At 35.8% G+C, this 22,225-nt stretch overlaps 1 pseudogene; it reads left to right on the forward strand.

Moving 5' to 3' along the window:
- The first annotated feature begins 21,272 nt into the window (after positions 1–21,272).
- On the forward strand, positions 21,273–21,885 carry LOC140636372 (large ribosomal subunit protein uL1 pseudogene; annotated as a pseudogene).
- The last annotated feature ends 340 nt before the right edge of the window (positions 21,886–22,225 follow it).

A 22,225-nucleotide genomic window follows, 5' to 3' on the forward strand; every position in this document is an offset into this window, starting at 1 on the left:
CATCTCCTCCCCTAGACAACCCTTATGACCAACTGAAAAGGTGTTATTCTTCAGCTTCCTTTTTTCTAGGTTTTTTTAAAATTGTATCCCCCAGCTTTTATTAAGCTCTTTATTTACATTGAATATAATGTAACCAATAAGCCTGTCAATTAAATATGTTAATATACTCATGTTCATCATGATAAAAAATTTATTATTTGTTTTTAGTTGTCCAATCTCATCCTACTAGAGAAGAGGAAACGTGTACTGGATTTACCATAGTACCTGGCATACTATATTAGCTTAATAAATAATACCTTTTTTTAAAGGGTTTTTTTTTTTTAGTTTTTATTTTATTTTATTTTGTTTTATTTTATTTTATTTTATTTTATTTTATTTTATTTTATTTTATTTTATTTATGATAGTCACAGAGAGAGACACAGAGAGAGAGGCAGAGAGAGAAGCAGGCTCCATTCAGGGAGCCCAACGTGGGATTCGATCCCGGGTGTCCAGGATCACGCCCTGGGCCAAAGGCAGGTGCTAAACCACTGCGCCACCCAGGGATCCCCTAAATAATACCTTTTAAAGTTAATCTTTCTTAAAAAACAATCAACCTTCCATTTACAGATTATGGTAGTGTAGGTTAATTAGTTAACCATGCATATTGAAATCAGATTACCAGGCTTTGAATCTAGGTACTTTGAATTTTCTTTTATTTTTTATTTTTTATTTATTTATGATAGTCACACAGAGAGAGAGAGAGAGAGAGGCAGAGACACAGGCAGAGGGAGAAGCAGGCTCCATGCACCGGGAGCCGATGTGGGATTCGATCCCGGGTCTCCAGGATCGCGCCCCGGGCCAAAGACAGGCGCTAAACCGCTGCGCCACCCAGGGATCCCTACTTTGAATTTTCAATGGATAATCTTAACCTCAAATTTTCTGGATCCTTTTGTCTCCTTCCTAACTCCTACATACCATAAAGAATCACCTACAAGAAGCAAATTGAAAATCAACCGCTTGTTTGAAAATATTGGTCAAAATGAATTGTTTGTAAACCTTCAACAAAGGCTATCTGAAATCAAGGCAGTTTAGTATTAAGTGGTAAAATGTTCAGATGTAATTCATCTTAGCAAATACCTGTTAAGAAACAACTATGTGCTCACTGGTATGCTAGAAAAAGAAGGAAATAATTACATTTATTGATTGCCTACTCTAAACTTCCTTGTGCTGCATACAACATACATCATATTTAAGTCCTCACAATTATGCTGTGGAGTATGTATTCTTATTTAAGTAACAGTGCCAGATTAATTCATGCTTTTTCCAAAGCTAAACTTCATTGTTAGGCACTGTGGAGAAGATTTAATGAATGAAGGAAAAGCTTTAAACAAAACTGTTTAATATCTATAGAATGTTAGCATCAGGCCAGTGGTTTCCAAACATTTAACTCTAGCATGGGCACTCCAGTAACATAAAAGCCCGGCATATAGAAAAGACACTAGTGAGTGCTACTGTGGTTGAAGTAGGTTTAGTGGATTTCATTTTCTCTTTATCTCTTTCTCTCTCTCATTTTTCTTTCTCTCTCATTCATGTCAATATAGACTCACATCTTTCTATTTTACACAGTCAGTTACAATGCATTGCTATCAAATGTTCCTTGATTTGGCCAGTAGCCAGTAGTAGCCTTTTTAATTCTGTGTTGTTTTGATATGTCCTCATCATTCTCTGAGTACTCTCCAACTTTTTGGTCTGTCAAGACTTTTCCAGACTCATACCTGCCCTAGCCCTGAATTCAGTCATTTTTTTTTAAAGGAGTTCTGTTTTTCTTTAGTGGAGAATAGGTACTTAGAAACCAAAATATGAGTGCTAGGTGTGCTCATTAGTACTGTCAATTATATATTTATTTCCAAGATATTGGAAATCCATTATTCCAATATTTCATATATATATATGGCTCAAATTAGAAAAAAAAATACTGTGGTGCATTGCATCTAGGCCCTTTTAGAGGACACATATTCAATATTTGATTGAAGTACATTTCATGCAGATTTCCTGAGTTTGCCTTCTCAATTCCTGTGGCTTACTAAATGACCAAAGTTTCAGCTGCTTTGTGATTGAATTTTTGTATTCAGTGCTGATTGGATATATATACTAAGCTCTAAAACAATTGCCATATCAGTCACCCCATAGTTAGAGGTGGACCAAAAGGATTAAGGCAGTCTCATAATCTACTTTATTTTTTTTTAATTTTTATTTATTTATGACAGTCACACAGAGAGAGAGAGAGAGAAAGAGAGAGGCGCAGAGACACAGGCAGAGGGAGAAGCAGGCTCCATGCACCAGGAGCCCGATATGGGACTCGATCCCGGGTCTCCAGGATCGCGCCCTGGGCCAAAGGCAGGCGCCAAACCACTGCGCCACCCAGGGATCCCTCATAATCTACTTTAGATTCAAGATCTATATTACCTAATTCTTCCTTCTAATAACAAAAAACTGCAAACCTCACCTAGCCTGTTTTTATTCACTTGACTGGATTTCTTTTTTTTTTTTTTTTTGGCTTTAAAGGTAGATAAATTCATTCCTACTGAGGTCTAAAGACCTTGAATTTAAAGAACCACATTTTCTTTTTCTTCTACTTTCTTCCTGATGGCACTGTACAACCATTACATATTTTAACTTATATTTAATGGAATTCTGAATATCTCTCATGACTTTGTACGCTTAGAATATTTAACATTATTGTGATTATATGCCCCTACCCAGTCTTTGTTGTCTTATCCCCATGCCTTTATTAACTTCATTAATCTGTCTAAAATAGCTTTCCCCTCTAGTTCTGTTGGTGATCTGTTATCTCTCTTTCAAGGACCATTTCCATAGAACTTTCTTGTCAACTACCCTCTCTCAGTAAAAGGAGACTTACTTCTTTATTTCTGTAATCTATTGCTCATAAATGAAAATACTACATTTTGCAATTTCTTTTTATTATTGGCTTGTATTCCAACAATAATGCATGCTATAAGAGCAGAGTTCATGTTAATTCACCTTTGCATCCTCCAGAGCATCTAACACTATTGAAATCTCACTGAGCCACTTCAACGTGGTTGGAATTTGTTGGATAATGGTGCTGGTTTGTTTTCTATAAAATCATTGTTGCTACTAAGCTCTAAAGAAACAGTACATGATTCTTACCCAGGATTTTGGGGCCTAGACAACATGAGAATGAAACTGTTCCATTGGTGGTATGGTTTCCTCATAGAGCATTCATTACCAGGTATTTATGGATAGCACTAAATTTCTTTGAGCACCCAGAAGTATATAGCATATAGCAAATGTTTGGTTAATTATGTCGAATAGATGACTTAATTAATAGTGGTGGAGAGAAGTGAAAATACTAAGAAATGCACACATATTTAGAACATCAAGTTTCTAAAATTGTCCTATATTAACAGATTTAACATGAACTGTTTCGTAAAACTGATGAAAAGTATGTATTAATTAATTCTCCAGAGTAAAGAATCCTGAATTACAGAGATGATCTTCCCCTTTCCTTTAGTTGTAGTAGATTTTCAGAATTAAAAATAGCAACATGGAAAAAAATGTTCTTATCACCTAGTCTCTGACAAGTAAACATAATCTGTTTTCATTTTTACATGCACGTGGAAAACACTTATTTTTATAAAGATTGAAAAAGTTCAGTGAAAGTTTGAAGTATAAAGCAAATTGCCTTCATTAATTTTACATTATTCCATGATTTGTACCTTTGTTTTCAAAACTACAGAATTAAAATTTAACTGAAATTTATTAAAAAAATTTTTTGGTCTGTTGTTTATTCTTTTTATTAAGTAAGCTCTATGCCCCACATGAGGCTTGAATTTGTGACCCCAAGATCAAGAATCAAATGCTTTACTGACTGAACCAGCCAGGCACCCCAATTTAACTGCATTTTAACATCACTTTTTTGCCTACAACTGAAAATTTGCCATTTACTCAGATTTTGATGTTGTGTAAATGAAACCAAAGTTTATAATTTTGAAGCTATGTTAGAAAAGAATACATTTCAGTTGAGATATATTGCTGAACCAAAAAAAGAGAGAAAAGAAAACTTCATAGGTCATTGAGTGCAACACAATAGTAAAACATTTGATTTACTGTGTGTAAATTTCTCTGGATTATTTTACTATATAATATAGTGTCTGATTAACTCTCTTGATTATTTCATGCAATACAATGAGTATTTTTCTTTTAATACAGAACTGACAAGCTCTGGGTCAAACCTTAGCAAACAAAATAAGATGCTTTTTCTATTTACTCTGAAGAAGACAGTATTGAAGAATACTTTGTTTTTGTAGTGGAGGTGCTGTGACAGCCTAGATCTTAGTGACTACTTACAATATATTTGTGGTGTTCAGTAAAGGAGAAATGAAGAAATAAAATTGTCATTTTCTTGGAGTTCTATCTAAGCTTTCATTCCCATGGCCAATATAAAGCATGTTTGTTGGAAATAGTCTTTGATTGGAATGAGATGCTTGGTCTGTTCATAGAAAGATGGATGACCTATAGAGTTCTTGCTTTACCAGCTCTGGGATGAACAACAACATGTATGCCTGTTTGTTCTTTGTTAAAACTTCAAAGAGATTTTCTTCTAGCAGCTTATGCTACTTTCTGTTGGAAGTTTTTAGCAAGATCACAGTCCAGCTAGGATGCATCAAGATTTACACTTACTGTCCTTGAATTCATTTTCCAGTTATGGAAACAGCAGCCAATGCAGAATATCAGAATGATCTGACAATTATTGTAACATGAAGAGAAGAGATGCTGGCTAATCAAAGTTTAGTTCATTGTTTTGTCTAGGATTTTGTCATGTAACTCATTTAACCTTCCAGTGGCAGAGAGTAAGAAGAATATATCCTCACCATAAATATATTTTGTTGTCCTTTTTGTTATGGCTCTTCTGACTTCTCAGTTCTACTTTCTCTCCTCATCTTTTACTTTCCCAAATTGACATCCAGTTTGTAAAGCCTTCAGTAGATCCCTGTCTTTCATTAGATAAAAGCCAAATGACTCCCCTTTTTGTCATATGGCCCTTTTTGTTTGGTTTCTCTCTCTCTTTTTTTTACACTCACCTCTTATCACAGTATACATAAAATCAAGCCATAGCAAATGTTCAGCATTGCCAGGACAGATTCTGTTTTCTGATACTTCTAACCCTTTTATGCATGGCTGGTCTTTCTCCCTAGATTGTTGATCTTTAGATCTAGGCACTTTGGGCAACTCCTATTCAGCCTTGAACACACAGTTCTAATATCATCTGCAATGTTACCTTCCCTTCTCTGTCCAGAACTGATTTCTTATGCCTACATGTGTTGAAATTATTTAATTATAATTCTTTCTATCCATTTCTCTACTCTGTAATACCCCTAAGAAAAGGCATTATGTTTTTCCCATTTTTGCATCCTATGTGTAGTACCTAGTTATAGTCTCTGACACATACTAGATATTTAATAAATATGCTTAAATTGAAAACTACCAAGCATTTCACCACATCTCCTTGGTGGCTATGTCTGTCCTGGTTAGCAACCTATACTAATAATCTGTTTATAGAATTTAATTTTCTTTCAGTTCCAATCTTTTAATGTTCCATCATTTCCTTTCATTTCTCCTAAATTATAAGAACTACATTACTTGGATAGCAATGTCTCCCTGGTATAAACTCAGATATTTTGCAAGGTGTCCTATTGAAATGAACCCAGACACTAGGAGTTTTTAAAGACCTTCAGCTACTACAGCTGCTGCCCCAAAGTCCATTTGCAACCTATGAAAATATTGGATGTGAAATAATTAAGGGGTAAAATATCCAAGCTATTGTGGGCTTTGGTATCTCAGAAAGGAAGTAGTGTAGTATGCATTTTTATACATATTATTTTCAGAATTTATACAATTTCAAAGTATATTTTGTTCCCTCTAAAAAGTAGTAACAAAATATACCTCCTATTAGCACAATGTGGTCAGAATACTGAAGCAACTGACCAGAAAGCATAGAGGATACAGAGCAGAAAGGAAAAGAGAACCATAGGCTACCCAAATATATAGAGAATCAATTTTTTGGTAATAGGTAACCAGTTAACTTCTAGCATACAGCAATTATAAAAAGCTTCTTCTCTTAAATGTAATTGATTTAAAAAGTGTACTTAAAGTAGACTTCATTCAAACTCATGAGCCAAGATTTACTATATCCTAAGTAATAAGAACTCAGGTATAGGTAATCAAATCATCAAAGAAAAAAGTAGCATAACAAAACACAGAAAAAGATAACAGGACAAAACAAAAAGAAGATAAATATTAGGATTACAGACAATATATTTGATTCAGGGCTTTCACCAATCTTAAATTCTAAACTGGAAATTTATATCAGAATTGCTCTAGATAGACTGCATCATCTGCTAAATATATTTATGCCCATGTTAACTATATAGTATGAGTTCAAGATATTTTTAGCTTATGTGTTTATTTTACTGACAGAAGAGTTCCTCGGATAACTCTTGTCTTCTTATGTTCTAATAAGTTTTGTATTTGGTTTAAATGGTCACTATAGATGATATAGAACAAGTCATAAAGTGAAATGCAGAAAAAATCAAAAGCAGACACCCAAATTAATTTAAAAACCTAAAACAGACAAACCAAAATATGCAGTTTATATGCTTTGTGTGTTGGGACAAGCATGTTGACGTGCTTCAATGTGTTTTGGAAGTATCAGTGCATACAACATGTAGTTCTTATTGGTCTTCATCCTACCTGAGCCTGAGCCACCAGCAAAGGATTGATGTGGTTCAGCAAACACAACCAAAATATTAATTTCAAAACAGAACATTTTGTAACATCTATAAACAAAGAGATTAAATGAAAAGGCTGTTTTGGTGTTTAAATGAACAAAACCACAGGTATCTTTCAAAAACAATGTTTCTAAAAGCATTTTCTGTAGAACATTACCCCGTTAGATTATCTGCTAAAAATATTCAATGGCTAGGTATTTGGAAATTATGCTAGATATGTGCAGATTGTTCTAGGTTTGCTTGTGAAATCTAAAAAAAAAATAAATTTAATCCCTTGTTCACCAAATCACTCCACGAACAGAATCATTGCTTTCCAATATGTCAGTTTTTTTTCAGACAAAAACAGTTTTGCTTTCTTGAATTCTCTCTTGCTGTGGTTTGAGAGCTTTTTGTTTTAACAAACCATCTGAAAACCACAGTTATTTTCCTCTTAAGTATGTTTATTATATTCAGTGGTCTTAGTTATCACTTTGGTGCCAACGACTACAAAATAAAAATTAAAGAGCATTTTCTAGATGTTCATGATACTAGTTTATTTAAGAAATAAATGGAGCACTAGGAAGCTCTAACTTAACATCTCTATCTATGCCCTAATTCACTTCTACTGTTTTCTTAGCCCCCACATTGCTTCGTTGTTTTACAGTCCGAGCACAGAGGTACACTTGGAGAAGCATTTGGATGAAACGTGGGAAGAAATAAATTGAAATATATTGAGCGTCCCAATCCCAGGACAGCCATATGAAACTCTGGAATATAACCTTTGAAAAATTCTGATGGCCTTGTGAATTGGCAAGAAACATCAAAATAGGAGCTTATATTGTACATTCCAAATCCAAAAGTTAGAGCCATCTTCTATTGTGAAACAATGGCCTTTGTTCATCAGTGTCTGTTATGGCTGATTCTTGAGTTTGATGAGGTGAGACTCTTTAATTTAATTCTGAGTACAGCACATTGGATCCTAATGAGCCGGGTTTTCCCTATTGCCTAATTCACTTTGTCTATAGTTAGATGCTTAGGGAGGCCACCAGAAGTCCATTAGATTAGAGTGAAAAAAAAAAAAAAAAAACAGACCCCATATGACCTAAGGGAGATAATACACCTCACTGTGGAATTAAAGCCAAGTTCCTGGCTTACTGAAAGTTAAAATGATAAAGAAGCAATAAGTATTTTTTTACTATTTTTTTCGACTTTAGCTATTATTTTTAAACTGGAAAATAATATCCATGTGACTAAACAGATAATTCTGCCCCTCTATCATTGCAACAGTGACAAAAAAATGTTAAAATGGACTTTCACAAAATTTGAAGATTAATGTTAGAATGGCCTAACTTAAAATCTAGGCTGGATGGCATGCCCAATATTTATAGGGATAGCAGAACAGCACATCTCACACAGGGCCTGGCTTATAGTAAGCACTCAGTTTCCACTCAGTAAGCGCCAGCTATTATTTTTAAGATTTATTTATTGCATTTGAGAGAGAGAGAGAGGGAGGGAGAGAAAGGAGCTGGGGTGGAGAAGGAGGCAAGGGGAGAGGGAGAGTTAATATTCAGCAGACTTCCTGCTGAGCAAGGAGCCAGACTACACTGGGCTCAATCCCAGGACCCTCAGGACCTGAGCCAAAGTCAACAGTGGGACATTTAAGTGACTGAGCCACTTAGGCACCCCTGATGCCAGCTATTTTATCAGTTCCTTCATTGTCATCAAACATATTATACTTAGAGGTTACAAAGTCAACCTAGATTCTTTTCTTCTGCTAACCATACATTTCCCCCACCCCATCTTTTTTTCTTCTTAAGTTTTTCTAATGGGAAAAATAGGTGACTAAAATCTTACTTAAATTTTATGAAATCATTTTCACCTTTATTTATATATTTTGGGTAAGGAAGGGGCCTCAGGGCAGGGTCACTTTGAGGACATAGAGTCCTCAGTATTGTTCCAGTATTTACTGCCTACGTTTCCAGCATCCTCATAGCTCTGCATGCATGCATCTTGCACATTATTTCCCAGAAAAAATATCTGATTTTGTTTTATTTCCCATTGTCATGTGGTAATAAAGAAACCTACTGCCCAGATCTGCAGCACAATGTGTAATTTTTACTTATATGTGTTAAATTCCATCTCATCATAGTGAAGTCTTGGCTCAGATGCATGAGGCAACATGATTGTTACTGATGAAAAATAATTCATGGCCTTTATTAATGTGTTTTGTTTTGTTTAACCATAGAATAAAAAGTTCCCTTAAGCCATCAGGATTTCATAGAACGTCTCCTTTAGGACATGAGTTATGACATTTGCTTTTCCTGTGGTATAAATACAAAAATCTAGCAGTTGTCTCTAACCTGATCCTCCTAGCCTCTTGTATTTCAGAAATGTTCCCAATATATTATCTTGTCTGTCTCAGTTTTCCTTCCACCATAAGTTTCACCTAAAATATTTATAAAAACTTTGATTTTATAATTGAGGTAAGATGGCAGCTGTTTTTTTTTTTTTTGTTTTGTTTTTGACAGCATCTGTTTTTTGGTAACTCTGTTGTTTTCTGTTGTTCAAATATATATAGCAAGCAAAAGCCCTTTTCCTCTTTCCTTTGACTTTAGAAGTAAGCCACGTATAACGTGCCTTACAACTGACTAGTGTTTTTCTAGTTGCAGTAATAATTTCTTATAATAGTTTCATAATTAAAAATTTCAACGATTTTCATAATTTTAGCAGTTCATTACCTATAAAATCGAACACTGCCAATCTAAAAACATCATGAAGGTGTAATAACCACTTGGTATCATAAAAATGATTATAAGTTAATAAAGTCTACAGAACATAAACAGGGAGCTATTGGGAAAAGAGAAACTGATGGAATGGAAATTAGGTTCAGGAACCAGTTGTAATTAAGAGCTACTTTAAAAATAGCCAATTAGGTAAGAGATCTTTCCATCTGAGAGTAGAAGCCAAAAAATTTATAAACTTTCTCAACAACTAAAAGTAGAAAGGCCATTACAGCAATCAGAAAGAAACACACTTATGGAAGTGATTAAGGATCAGTATGTAGAAGACAGAAATGGTTAAGGTTAATTACTTTGATAATATCAAGCAACAGACCCAAAGATTTTTAACCCTATCGTAAATGCTGTCATTGAACTTTGTAATTTTTGTAGTTGCAGCAACCCATTTATGAATCTGATGAATACTTTCATGCTTTATTTAGTTTATCTTTTTATTCCCTTCTCGTTTGGCAGTAAACAAGCCCTTTTGCATCCATTTGCTATTTGGGCCCTCGATATTTTACTTCTGCAGTTTCTTTTGAGATACAACTTTCAGGCATACCTACAAGAAAACACAGCATGCTAAATTTGGCATCTAAGAGCTATTCTTATCCATCTGTTTGCTTTAAAGTTGTAGATGTTTAAGATACTGCAACTAATTTCTAACATTTTGAAAATGCAATCTTCTAATTATATTACTAGTTACATTAGTATACTGCATATGTTTGTATGTTGTTTTAGCAAAGTTTTCAAATTCATTGTCTCACTTGATCTTCACAAGATCCCTTTGGGTAAGCAGAACAGGTGTTGTTATCATTGTTTGACACAAAAATAAGGTACATAGAGGGAAAGTGTCTTGCCTGAAAATTCATAACAAATTACTTGGGAAGGCTCTAATTAGATTTTACAACTTCTTTGTTTTATTCGGTAACTTATACTATTCTGTCATAAATTTTTTTCATGCATTCTTACAAATTTCAACCATTTATTTTATTCAAAATAACTTATAGAAAATTGAGCATGTAGTCACATATTCCACTATCAAAGATTTATAATAAACTTTCTGCATGTCACTCTACTATGTAAGCTTTTTTCCTTAAATACTCTAGAACTTCAGCATTTATGTATGATACTGTGGCACTATGTTTATTTTCATCAAGCTGTCTTCCAATGTATAAACTTCAAAAGGGCAGGGCCTCTGAGTTTTATTTCCTCTTATAGCACCTTGTACAGATATTTGTGACTTCTTATACATGGAAGATTATTTTCTACCATAGGTTATTTTATATTTATTTTGAACACATAAAATGCTCGAGGAATCAATGATAAAGGACACATAATATATGAGCAATAAATCCCAACTCCAAATGGGAAATATGAGTTCTAGGGATGAAAAAAATATTGACAACACTCACTTAGCATTTACCATGAGTCAGGTACTCTTTTAAGCAGTTTATGTAAGAGACTGCATCATTGCTGTATTAAGCATTGAATTTCCTTCTAGTCAGATTAAAAAGGAGGAAAGGAGAAGAAAGAGAGGAAGGGAGAGGAATAAAAGAAGCGAAGGAGAGAGAAAGAGAATGAAATGCTGCATATCATTTTTCAGATCTTACCATGTACCAGGTTACCATGTTCAAAGATTTATATGCATTAATTCATGTGATTGTTATAATAGCTCCATTGGGTAAGTTTTACTGAAGATCTTATTTTAAATAGGAGGAAACAGACACAGAATGGTGAAGTAACTTGCTCTGGGATTACACAGCCATAAGTGTTAACACCGGGATTCTGACCCATGAATCTGGCTCCAGAAAGACTGCAAGTTTAACTATTTGTTTAGGCATAATGCTGTCTCTGCAGAGGAAAATTCTCCTTGTCAGAAAGTAGAAAACCAATTCCTCAGGAGACAGTTTTTCCTGGCAGTAATAGTTATAAATTTATTAAGTGGGACCTTGGATGAACAAATAGGCAAAATTCTCAGTAACAGTTTAAGTACAAAAAGAATATTTCATGACTGTTCACTAGAGTCATTAAAAGAATCTGAAGTCAAAATCCAAATAAGTAAAGAAAATTTTTCCAAGTGTTCTCTATGGTTAATCAGAAAAAAATAAAAGGAGTAACAGCCTCTCATGTCTCTGCTTGGAACCACTGAGTGAGAAAAACAAAGTAAGATATATATTGATGGTGGTTGCAAGACCAGAGCCATCACTCAGACTTGGTTTCCTAACTCTGACACTTAACAGTGTCATCATTCATTGTCGGTATTTGGTATGGACTCAAGTTAAATTTGACTCCTGACCTTACTGCATAGAAAGTATAGAGTAGCCTTTAGAAGAAATTAAGAATTGGGGTGCCTGAATGGCTCATTCAGTTAAATGCCCAACTCTTGATTTCAGCTCAGATAATGATCTCAGTAACAAGATTGAGCCTCATGTAGCGCTCTACCCAGGTATGGAGCCTGCTTAAGATTCTCTTTCTCATTTGCCCCTCCCTCCACCCCTACTTGTTGTCTCTCTTTCTCTCTCTCTAAAAAAAAAGAAGAAGGTGGAGGAGGAGGAGGAGAAGGAGAAGAAGGGGGATTAGGAATCATTTTCCCATGCCAGGATACATTACCTCTGACTCTAGGCTTGCTTGCCTTCTACTGGATTTCTTCACCTCAGTGAATTGGCAGGCTGAGCATCCATGTGCTGGTAGTTCACACAGGCAGCTAATCAAGGACACCTTAATGTTCCTCTCAGCCTGATTGAACTTTAGACTGATTTCTTCCTGACTATAAGCCCTTGGCTTCTCTTTTCTTAGAACATTTACTTTAGGAAACTTGCAATTTGTAAATTCTTTCACTGCTCCTTTGACATGTCAATCTTCTATAACCCCAGAATATCTTTCTCAAGGACTTGGGGGCCATCTCTATGGAATGCTACCATCAAGAAAAATGTCCCTGTCTCCATTTGTCTGTGGGTAGAAGACATTAGGGTAGAAGCCAATACCAATAAGCATCAGTTAACAAACATAGGTGAGCAAGACATTGACCAGTCTTGCCCCTAATGTTCTCCAGTACTTCTCCACTAGCTCATCGTAGTGCTTAAAAACTCTCCTGCCTTTTTTTTTTTTAAGATTTTATTTATTTATATGAGAGAGAGACAGAGAGCAAGTGAGTGAGCACAAGCTGAGGTGGGGGAGGGAACACTCTTCTGCCTTTTGTTTCAGATTGGAATTCAATCTTTCTTCCTTGTTGCAACAGTCTTCAATAAAGTCTTCCTTGTCTGTTTAGCTTCATCTGGTACAATTATTCTTCTACTTCGTTCAGTTCCATGTGAAATTGAGGTCATTTTCTTCATCTTCCAGGAGGAAAGACTTCCTGGGGGGGTTGTAGCTCAGACAGAGAGCAGTTTTCTAGGTCCATCTTGTGGGAGGGGGAGGGCACCACCGTATATTTTAATCAGTGCTTCTTGAAAACCAAAGAATTGAAGAAAACTGGCTTTTGTTTTCACAGGAAATGTTGAACTTTAAGGACTTTTCATAAGCATTCTGAAAATTTTTCACATTTAATTGTGTCTTAAAAATACATATATTTTTAAAGGATTTTATTTATTTATTCATCAGAGACATACAGAAAGAGAGAGGCAGAGACATAGGCAGAGGGAGAAGCAGGCTCCATAGAGGGAGGGCGATGTGGGACTCGATTCCAGGTCTCCAAGATCACCCCCGGGCTGAAGACAGATTCTCAACCGCTGAGCCACCCAGACATCCCTACATATATATTTTTTTTTTCTTAACTCCAGTATTTCTTCCCCTTCTAACATTATATTGATGGTGGATGTGAGACTAGAACCAAATGTTCTGCGGCATATGTTTGTTTTTCAAGGACATTCCATGGTTATTATGAGAAAAAAATATTATTTCCTTACTTGAGTGAAATTTTACTATATCCTGTATTATGAGTCAAGTAAGGAACAATATAAAAGAATTTTAGGATTCTTTTCAATTTTCAAAATCTCCTACCCTAAATAGAAAACCATAATATTTAATTGCCAAGATTATCATTATGTCATATAATCTTCTCTCCTTAACTGATTACAAATTTGTTTTATCACTATTTTTTTACTACCACTGTGACTATTATTATACTCTATTACTGACCATTGTTCCATGTCTTATTTTAAAAATACAGATTCTAATGCTTAAAAATTACTTGACTTGAAAGGCAAATAAAACTTATAAATCCTTTCTATGGCCTAGCACATTAGGCACAGAAAGAAAATATTGACTAATGTGAACTATTTCTAGATAATATTCTAAAGTAAGATAATATCACAATATAGAAAAGTATATTCACATGGCCAGGGAACATTTGGATAAACTTCCAGTGACTATAAGTGGTTTCTTCCTTGCCCTCTGGTTCCAAAGATTTATCTTTATTACTTACTCCATCTAGAACTCATCTCAGGCTGTCAACCCTTATTTCTCATCTCAGCTGCAACCTCCACTACTCTGAGCTACCCTGTGATCTTTCTGACCACTTTTTCTTGATCCAGGATCGCTGATCTCACTATCACCAGATACACTTCACATCACAGAATCCCTTCTTCAGCTCTGCAAATATGAAACTGCCCTGCTGCCTGACCCATGTGAACCATTTGGAGTTGACTACCCCGCTTTGCCAGCTTCTATTCTTTTGTTGTCTCTGGAAAATAGAAGCAATATTAGTAAGATAGTATCCCACAAGGTGGAGTAAGGTGGTGTTACAACAGAAATAACTAGGAAGGAAGAATGCGGAAGATGGGTTATTGAGAAAAAAAAAGAGACATTTTCTATTCCTTCCTAGGATAGCCTGGTGGTCTGATATGATCAAATTTTCTCCTGCTGATTTGATTGGCTACATAGGCTTCTACTATAAAGATATTTTATTGTTTATGTAGCCATTATATTTTGCTGAGCTTTCAGACTTTTCTAATGTCTAATTTTAAAACATGACATGGACAGAATCATTGTTAAGCTCTTCCTTACTTTTCCTTAAAATATATAAAAATATATAAAATCAATATATAAATGAAACCAAGTATACATGTTATCTGAGACTCTTATTTTCATACATCCCTAGAGAAATTTTGACCAGCCTCTCACATCAGTGTATTAGAATCAACCATATGAAATGTTTAATGGTCAAATATATTTGACCATTAAAAATTGCAGTTTTATATGGTTCCATCTAATGTGTATCATTATGCACAAAATAACACTGAATATATACTTTGCCCCATTTTATCTAGGTTATTTATGCTTGTTTATCTGTAAAATGGAAAATCCATTCTCACACCAAATCACATAAATATTTGCCCATTTAAAAATTAATTTATAATTCATATTCATGAATATAATTCTTTAGATTTTTAAAAAATGCATTTTGGAGTATGGTGTGTGGTACCTTATCATTCTTTTATTTTTTAGAAATAGTTACTACAGTAAGATTTATGTGTTATTCATTCTTTTCCCACTAATTTTTAAATGCCATATTTATATAAACCTATTAACTATTTTAGGGTTTCTCTCCTGAATTTAGAGCTTAAAAGATTCTGGGAGAAGGGTGGGCCTCTCAATGTTAATTTCGTTTTTGCTGCGATTAAGATGTCCTTTGGTTGAAACAAGACACATGGGCCAGATAATTTTCTGAGTTGATTAATTTTCACACATGCCCCCAAGAAATTTGTAGAACAAAGGAAAGGCAAAAGGATAAAACTAGCAGTTTCAAGAAACAATTGAAAACTCTTTTTTTCTTTCTGCTTCTTTCTGTTTAAATTTTTGTATTTTTCTGACTGATTTGTCATATTATGTCTTCTTACACCAGTTAAGCTGCCTTATTATTTTTTGAAGTAGAAATCTGATATGAGTATCTTTTTTACAGAAAAAAGTTAAACTATCTTCAAAATAGTCTTATGAAAACTTTAGAAATGGAATGAAGTCTTACAAAGATATCTTAACTAATATGAGTCGTTTTATGTTTTATTGACATTGAAGGGAGGAAGTGAAAAGCATCACATAATATTCAGTCAGGAAAATTAAGGTTTAATACTGATCCAGAATTTTCCTCTTTTTAACCATGAGAGTTACAGAACTGGACTTATATTTGTTTTTACAAATTAGAACAATGCAGTTGACCTAGCAAGTCCACTGAAAATTCTTCAGTAATATATTTGGCTTATGAGGTTAATAATTGTAATATTTCAGTGGTGGGTTTATAATTACATATCATTTTAGTTGTCAAAAAATTTAAATCAATTATTACATAATGTCCTGAAGCACTTGACTGCTGTTGAGAAGATCATTGGGTTAGAAATAGGTCCTGTATTTGGTGGTATAGAAATTGCCCACAAAGAAACAAGTTGTGTTTTCTGAGCAAAATCGTTTAACATTTTTCTTAAATGTTAAGATGCAAACATAGGAGAGTCATTGTATCTGGACCAGTGCCACCCATTTTCCAATCTTCCTGAACATGCTCCAAAGACATCAGTTTAGGGGTGGGGGGAAGCAACTACTAAAAAGGAGATTGGTTATAAATAATGTTGCCAGAGAGAAAATAGAGATAGAGGCTTTGCGCCAGGAGTGGGCAAACCCTTTCTGTAAAGGGCTAAATAGTAAATATTTTAGGATTTTTAGGTCACGTGGTCTCTATCCCAACTGCTCCACCCTCACTGTAGTGTGAAAGTAGTCAAAGACAATGCAGAACTGCATTCCCATAAAACTTGAGTGAGGGACACAGAAATTTGAATTTCCAATGATTTTCACTCATCATACCCTTTGATTTTTTTTTAAACCATTTAAGAAACAATCTTGTTTCTTATATAAAACAGCCATATAAAAACAGCTATAGCTAGATTTGGCCTATGGGCAGTAGTTTGATGACCCCTATTCTAAACAATAAAATTAGATGAGAGTTTCAGGTAAATAGAATGGAATTCTCCAAGGCATAATCTTTGAGACAGTTTTAGCCCACCAGGGAGCAATTTCAAGTATTTAAATTTAGAATTTTAAACATCAAATATCTGAAATAAGTAGAAATTGCATTGAAAAGGAGCAAAATAGGAGTGAAACACCCAATCATATGAGTGTGATTTGTTGTAATTAAGAAATGACAAGAACAATTATATCCTTTATCAAGTGACTCAGGAATCAATCAATACACACATGCCTAAAACTAAGATTATCTAGCTATAGAAAGGCATGTGGCTAAACAAGTTAATTATCTGGTTTACTCATGTAAATCTCACTTTATTGCATTGATCTGGGGAATTGGGGCTATGGGGTTCTTAAGTTTCTCCATTTCACTTTGCACATGTTGAAAATTAATGACTTCCTTCAATACTTAAAAAACAGAGTGGTGTTAGAACTTCATGGTAACTGTCCTTCATAAAAGAGAAAAAATAGTTGCAATACATTGATTCAACATATGTTTATTGTCTACTTTGTGCCATGTGCTATGCTAAGCAGTGAGATTAGAATGATAACACCGGTGGCAAGAATTTTTATTTGATCTGTCTCAAGACAGACGTTAATGAAAGTGGCAATAACAACATTGTTTTGAACTTCAGAGAAGACTTGTATTAATTAAAAGAGTCCACCTGGATATCACTGTAGTTGTTAGATTAGCTAATATGATGGACTGATTCAGATGCACAACATGCATTTTATAATACTTTTATGACATTGATAAACTAATGAAATAAATTGAAAAATGCAAATTGTTCTACATATTCAGGGTATGGGAACAATTTGCTTGCTGAGTTATACATAGAAGGATATTCCACTAACATCCTTCTGGACAAATAAATGTTGTATTGAAGGGGCTGTGACTTGTTCCCATAAAAATGCATTAAAATTTCAGTGCCTGCTTGGGACACGTTTCAATCTGCCCTGCAATATTTCAGGAGGTCATAAAAAGAAACTTTTTGAAATATGATATAGAAGGCAACATATAATCAAAAATAAGCTCAGGGCATTGGTCATTGAAATAAAAATGAGTAAGGAAGAGGATCAAAATTGAAAATTATCTGTTGGCTTTCTCTAGGAAGAAATTTGTGAGATCATATTTATGTTTAAATCTATATTTAATTTTAAGATAATTTTCAAGAGGGAGAGAAAAGTCCTAGCATCTTAATTTCTAGTAAGTACTCCAGGTAAAATTTATCATTAAAATAACTTTAGCTCGGGCAGCCCAGGTGGCTCAGTGGTTTAGCACCACCTTCACCTTCACCTTCAGCCCAGTGGAGCCTGCTTCTCCCTCTGCCTGTGTCTCTGCCTCTCTCTCTTTCTGTGTCTCTCAGGAGTAAATAAAATCTAAAAACAAAAAACAAAAAACAAAAACAAACTTTAGCTCATTTTTGCCCACGTGGTCATTGTATGAAAGTCTTAACAAAGGCCTCCTCCTTCCCCATGGAAAAAATCCCTCACACTGAAACTCCCTTCCTATAGGTCCCACCAATTCAGTCTCTCCAATCTGCATATCCACCCCCAACCCCAATTCACAACAGTAAACTGGGAACAAAAGGAGGCATTTAAAATACCAGGAAATTTTATATGATTTAGCATTGAATAGGATATTGCAGATTATCTTCTCAGGACTTTCTAAATGTGACAAGTTATCAGAAGATCTACTGAATAAAAGTTCATATGTAGAAAAATTAAAACCTTCATTTTATAATCTACTTCCCTGGCCATTATGAGGATTAGGAAGGTTTGGGAATCCCTACTATAACAAAGCTATAAAGTGCTGCTAATTTACCTAGGTTGAATTGATTAGCTCACATCTAGAGGAAAAGGGTAAGAATGAGAGCTGCTGTAAAGAAAAGCTAAACTTTGATGGGGCTTGGGACATGAGTAAAATTTCAGGAGGAAAATGTAAGCACTGCATTGACTGCTGGGATTAAATGAGCATCTGCAGTGTGCCAGGCATTGTGTAGAGCATATGACTTTTCATTTAAGACTCACTGAGAAATAATGAGTTAAGAACTATTGTCATCCATGTTACTTTGATGGACATGGTCAGTAACTTGACATAGGGGACAGAGCTTGTTGCTGGTAGCGACACAACAGCAAGGATGGTTTGGTTAAGCAGTATGCTAGTTTGTAGCAGAAAACCAGACTTTAGGGGCGACTTCACTTGGTTTGTCCCTCATCCTCTCAGGGGGAAGTAGCAAGGACAAAGAAACCAATCCCAGGAATCGGGGGTGGCAGGAGCAAATTATAAAGTTCATTCTCTGCCCTCTCTATGGCCTTGTGCTCCCTCTTATCTCCTATGAGTTACTCCATTGTGCTGATTTTGCCTCTCTGCCGTTTGAAGCAGCGCATGACTGATAGAGCCAAGTGTGCCCCACTGTCCCAAGCCTGCCCTAAACAAGCCAGGCAAGACCAGAGTGCGACAAGGAGAGAGAGCACATGTTTTTCAAACTCCTTTAACAAGGTCCTGAAGCAAGAACATTTGGAGGCCATCACTACAGTCTAGGCAAAGATGATTTTCCTGATTTATAGAGCAATAACGCAAAAGGATTTTGCAGAGGGGTTGGAGAAAGCCTAATAGTAATAAAAAGGGAGTGCTTGGTTTGTGTCCCCTCTATCTATCCCTTGGAGGTCTGACTGCAGCCAACTCTAAATACCTGAAGACCTTCATGATGAGGGGGGGAAAATGGCATAAATTGGGGTTAGTCTGAAGGCTTTCACATGTCTGTGTAATGCTAAAAATAGAATGCCAGAATGACAAATTAGTATAAGATCGAGAATTGCAGATAAATATAAGAATAAAGCTAATCTAAATCATCTGCTCCATTAAAGTAGCAGGATTAGAGAGGTGCTTATAAAAACAACTCTTTTCACAATTGGTTTCCTAGAATTAGATTTTCTTATTTGGAAAGATATTTTCTTTTTCAGTTGTAAAGCTCAATTAGTGTGTGTAGGGGGTTTGAGGGGAAATTTTTTTTTTTTCATGAGGAAAGAACTCTAATGTTGTTTTCTGCTCACTTTGTTCATTTATTTTTGATGTTCAAAACTAATTTCTTCCTCAACAGGCAATCTTCGGCTGGAATATCCCTGTTGACCTCTGTCTTCGGTTCTGTGTTAAAATGTTTGCGTGCCATTTTTTTAAGTTCACAAGTCTAATTTTCTCCCCAGAGGGTGTTCGCAGTTTCTTCAAAGACTTCAGTGCTTATCTGTTGTTTGAGGTTTTCTTTAACAGGGCTCACACATTTTGCCTTCAAGGTCTCCCCTGGTCAGCTCAATAAGGAAAAGGAGACCCCGAGTAAGGCTGCTCTGAACTGACTGCTGTTAATTAGGCACGTTAGAACCCAGTACATTTCACTCTGCTGTTTTCACTTCTGATAGTTTACCCAAAATCTAAATTGGAAGCAGCAGGTGTCTGATCTGAAAATAAATATTTTTCCTCTTTTTTGATCTCAACCTTTTTAACTTAGAGATGATAGCACTAAAAATACAATTTATTTTTTTTAAAGCAGATTCTAGAATGTCATAAGCTGTGATAGGACTCTGCTGAATGAGATCAGAGAGGCCCATATCCTCATTAGTGGGAGACTTAATTCTCCAGATTTGTGATCCTGGAACAATTTTGGCTTAATTCTGCATAGCTCAGACCCTGGTGATATTCTTTATACTTTATGGATGATTAAAAAGGTCAATTCTAAAAACAAAATCAAAACAAAGCCAAAAAAATGGGGACCTCTTCTACTCTGAACGTACTCCCGCAAGGGCATGTACCCTCACAGCTCAGGCCTACTCTCAGGCTTATATATTTCAGGACCAGTCTTACCAATACCCATTATTACTACATGTGTGGGGCCACCATGTTATTTTGTCCAACAGACTCTAATCCCTGGAGAACTCTGTGCAATGGCTTAAATCACTCTTACTGTGCTTTTCCCCCATATCTTCCTCTTCTGTGAAATTCCATCACCTTCTAGCTCTGCTCTCTTGAAATCTGTGTTTCCTCTAAGACACTGCTTTCCTATATCACTCTTAAGTGGTGGATGGTTCTCTCTGCCTCTCTTGTGCCTCTGTACTCAGAGGTGGGAAGGTTTTCTCTTTGCTTCTCTTTGTAACTTCCAATCATTGTCCCTCCTTTGTCCCTAAAAGTCGTTGCATGAAACTCATGTCATCAAACTTTACTACTTTTGTGCCTTGTTATGAGTCATCTTCTTACCCTTATGTGTCTTCCTCTCCAGTTTTAGTCACTCCTCATTTCTTAAAGATTTTGGCTCATGACTCAGTGTTACTCTCACTTAACACTGCCTAGTTCATAATTTTGAAGATTTCAAGGTCGAAGTAGGTGTCCTTCCTACACCTTACCTCCTGTTCATGATCTCTGCTTCTGTATTATTGTCATCCCTCTTCCTTAGCCACTCGCTTTTAAGCCATGTTGTAGTCATTGTCATAAACAATCACTGTATGTGCTCTATAATCCCGATGTCAAATACCTCATTCTCTGCCAACACTGTTCTGTCTTCCAGTTCATTACCTCTAGTAGCCCAAATGCAGGTCCTCTTCTTTTTCTTATTTATCCAGCATAAACTCCATGACTTACAGTTACTCAGTTCTCTCCTTGCTTCAGTTCTTCTTACTTCATGCTCTTCTCGTCACTAAACCAACCAAAATTTGTTCAAATAAAAGCTCTTGTTCTCTTTTCCAATTACTGTGGCACAAGAAGCCATGAGCATCAAAGTCTCCTGAGACACCCTGTACTAGGTGGTGCAGGAAGGCCTGCATGGGGACCAGTACAAGTGCCAGCAGTTTTTGGAGACGGTGGAGCTGCAGATGAGCCTGAAAACTATGACCCTCAGAAGGACAAATGTTTCTCAGGCACCATCAGGCTTAGGGCCACACGTTGCCCCCCAAGTTCTCCAAATGTGTTTCAGGAGATCAGCAGCACTGATGAGGCCAAGTGAGTGGGTATTCCCTACATGAACATTGAGGTACTAAAGAAACTCAACAGGAATAAAAAAAAATTAGTCAAGAAGCTGGCCAAGAAGTATGATGCCTTTTTAGCTTCAGAATCTCTGATCAAGCAGATCCCAGGAATCCTGGGTCCAGGCCTGAATAAAGCTGACAAGTTCCCCTCCTTGCTGACCCACAATGAGAACATGGTGGCCAAAGTGGATGAAGTGAAGTCCACCATCAAATTCCAGATGAGGAAGGTTCTGTGTCTGGCAGTGGCTGTTGGCCATGTGAAGGTGACGATGATGAGCTTGTGTACAACATCCACTTAGCTGTCAATTTCCTCATGTTGTTGCTCAAGAAAAATTGGCAGAATGTCTGGGCCTAACTATTGTGCTGTATTTCTCTAGTCCAATTAATCCCCCACTCGTAAACAAGAGGATTTCTAACTCCTCTTGCACAGACCTCTAAAACCATTCAACCACCCTCCCTTTCAGCTAATGAGCTTGATCTCTATGTTATGGGAAAAAAAATAGAGTCAGAAGATAGCTCATCCACTCTCACCACAGTTACCCACCCATGCCCACTGACTCTGTTTTCTTCTCTAATGCCTCTTCTAGCATCGTTTCTTGAAGCACTCCAACCAGAGTTTTTCCTCACATCATCACTACAACTATTCTAATCAAGTTTACCCGTACCCTTAACAAAGTTCCTATAGTAATTAAGAA

The sequence above is a fragment of the Canis lupus genome, chromosome 7, assembly GCF_048164855.1.
Source record: "Canis lupus baileyi chromosome 7, mCanLup2.hap1, whole genome shotgun sequence".
NCBI classification, from domain to species: Eukaryota; Metazoa; Chordata; class Mammalia; order Carnivora; family Canidae; genus Canis; species Canis lupus.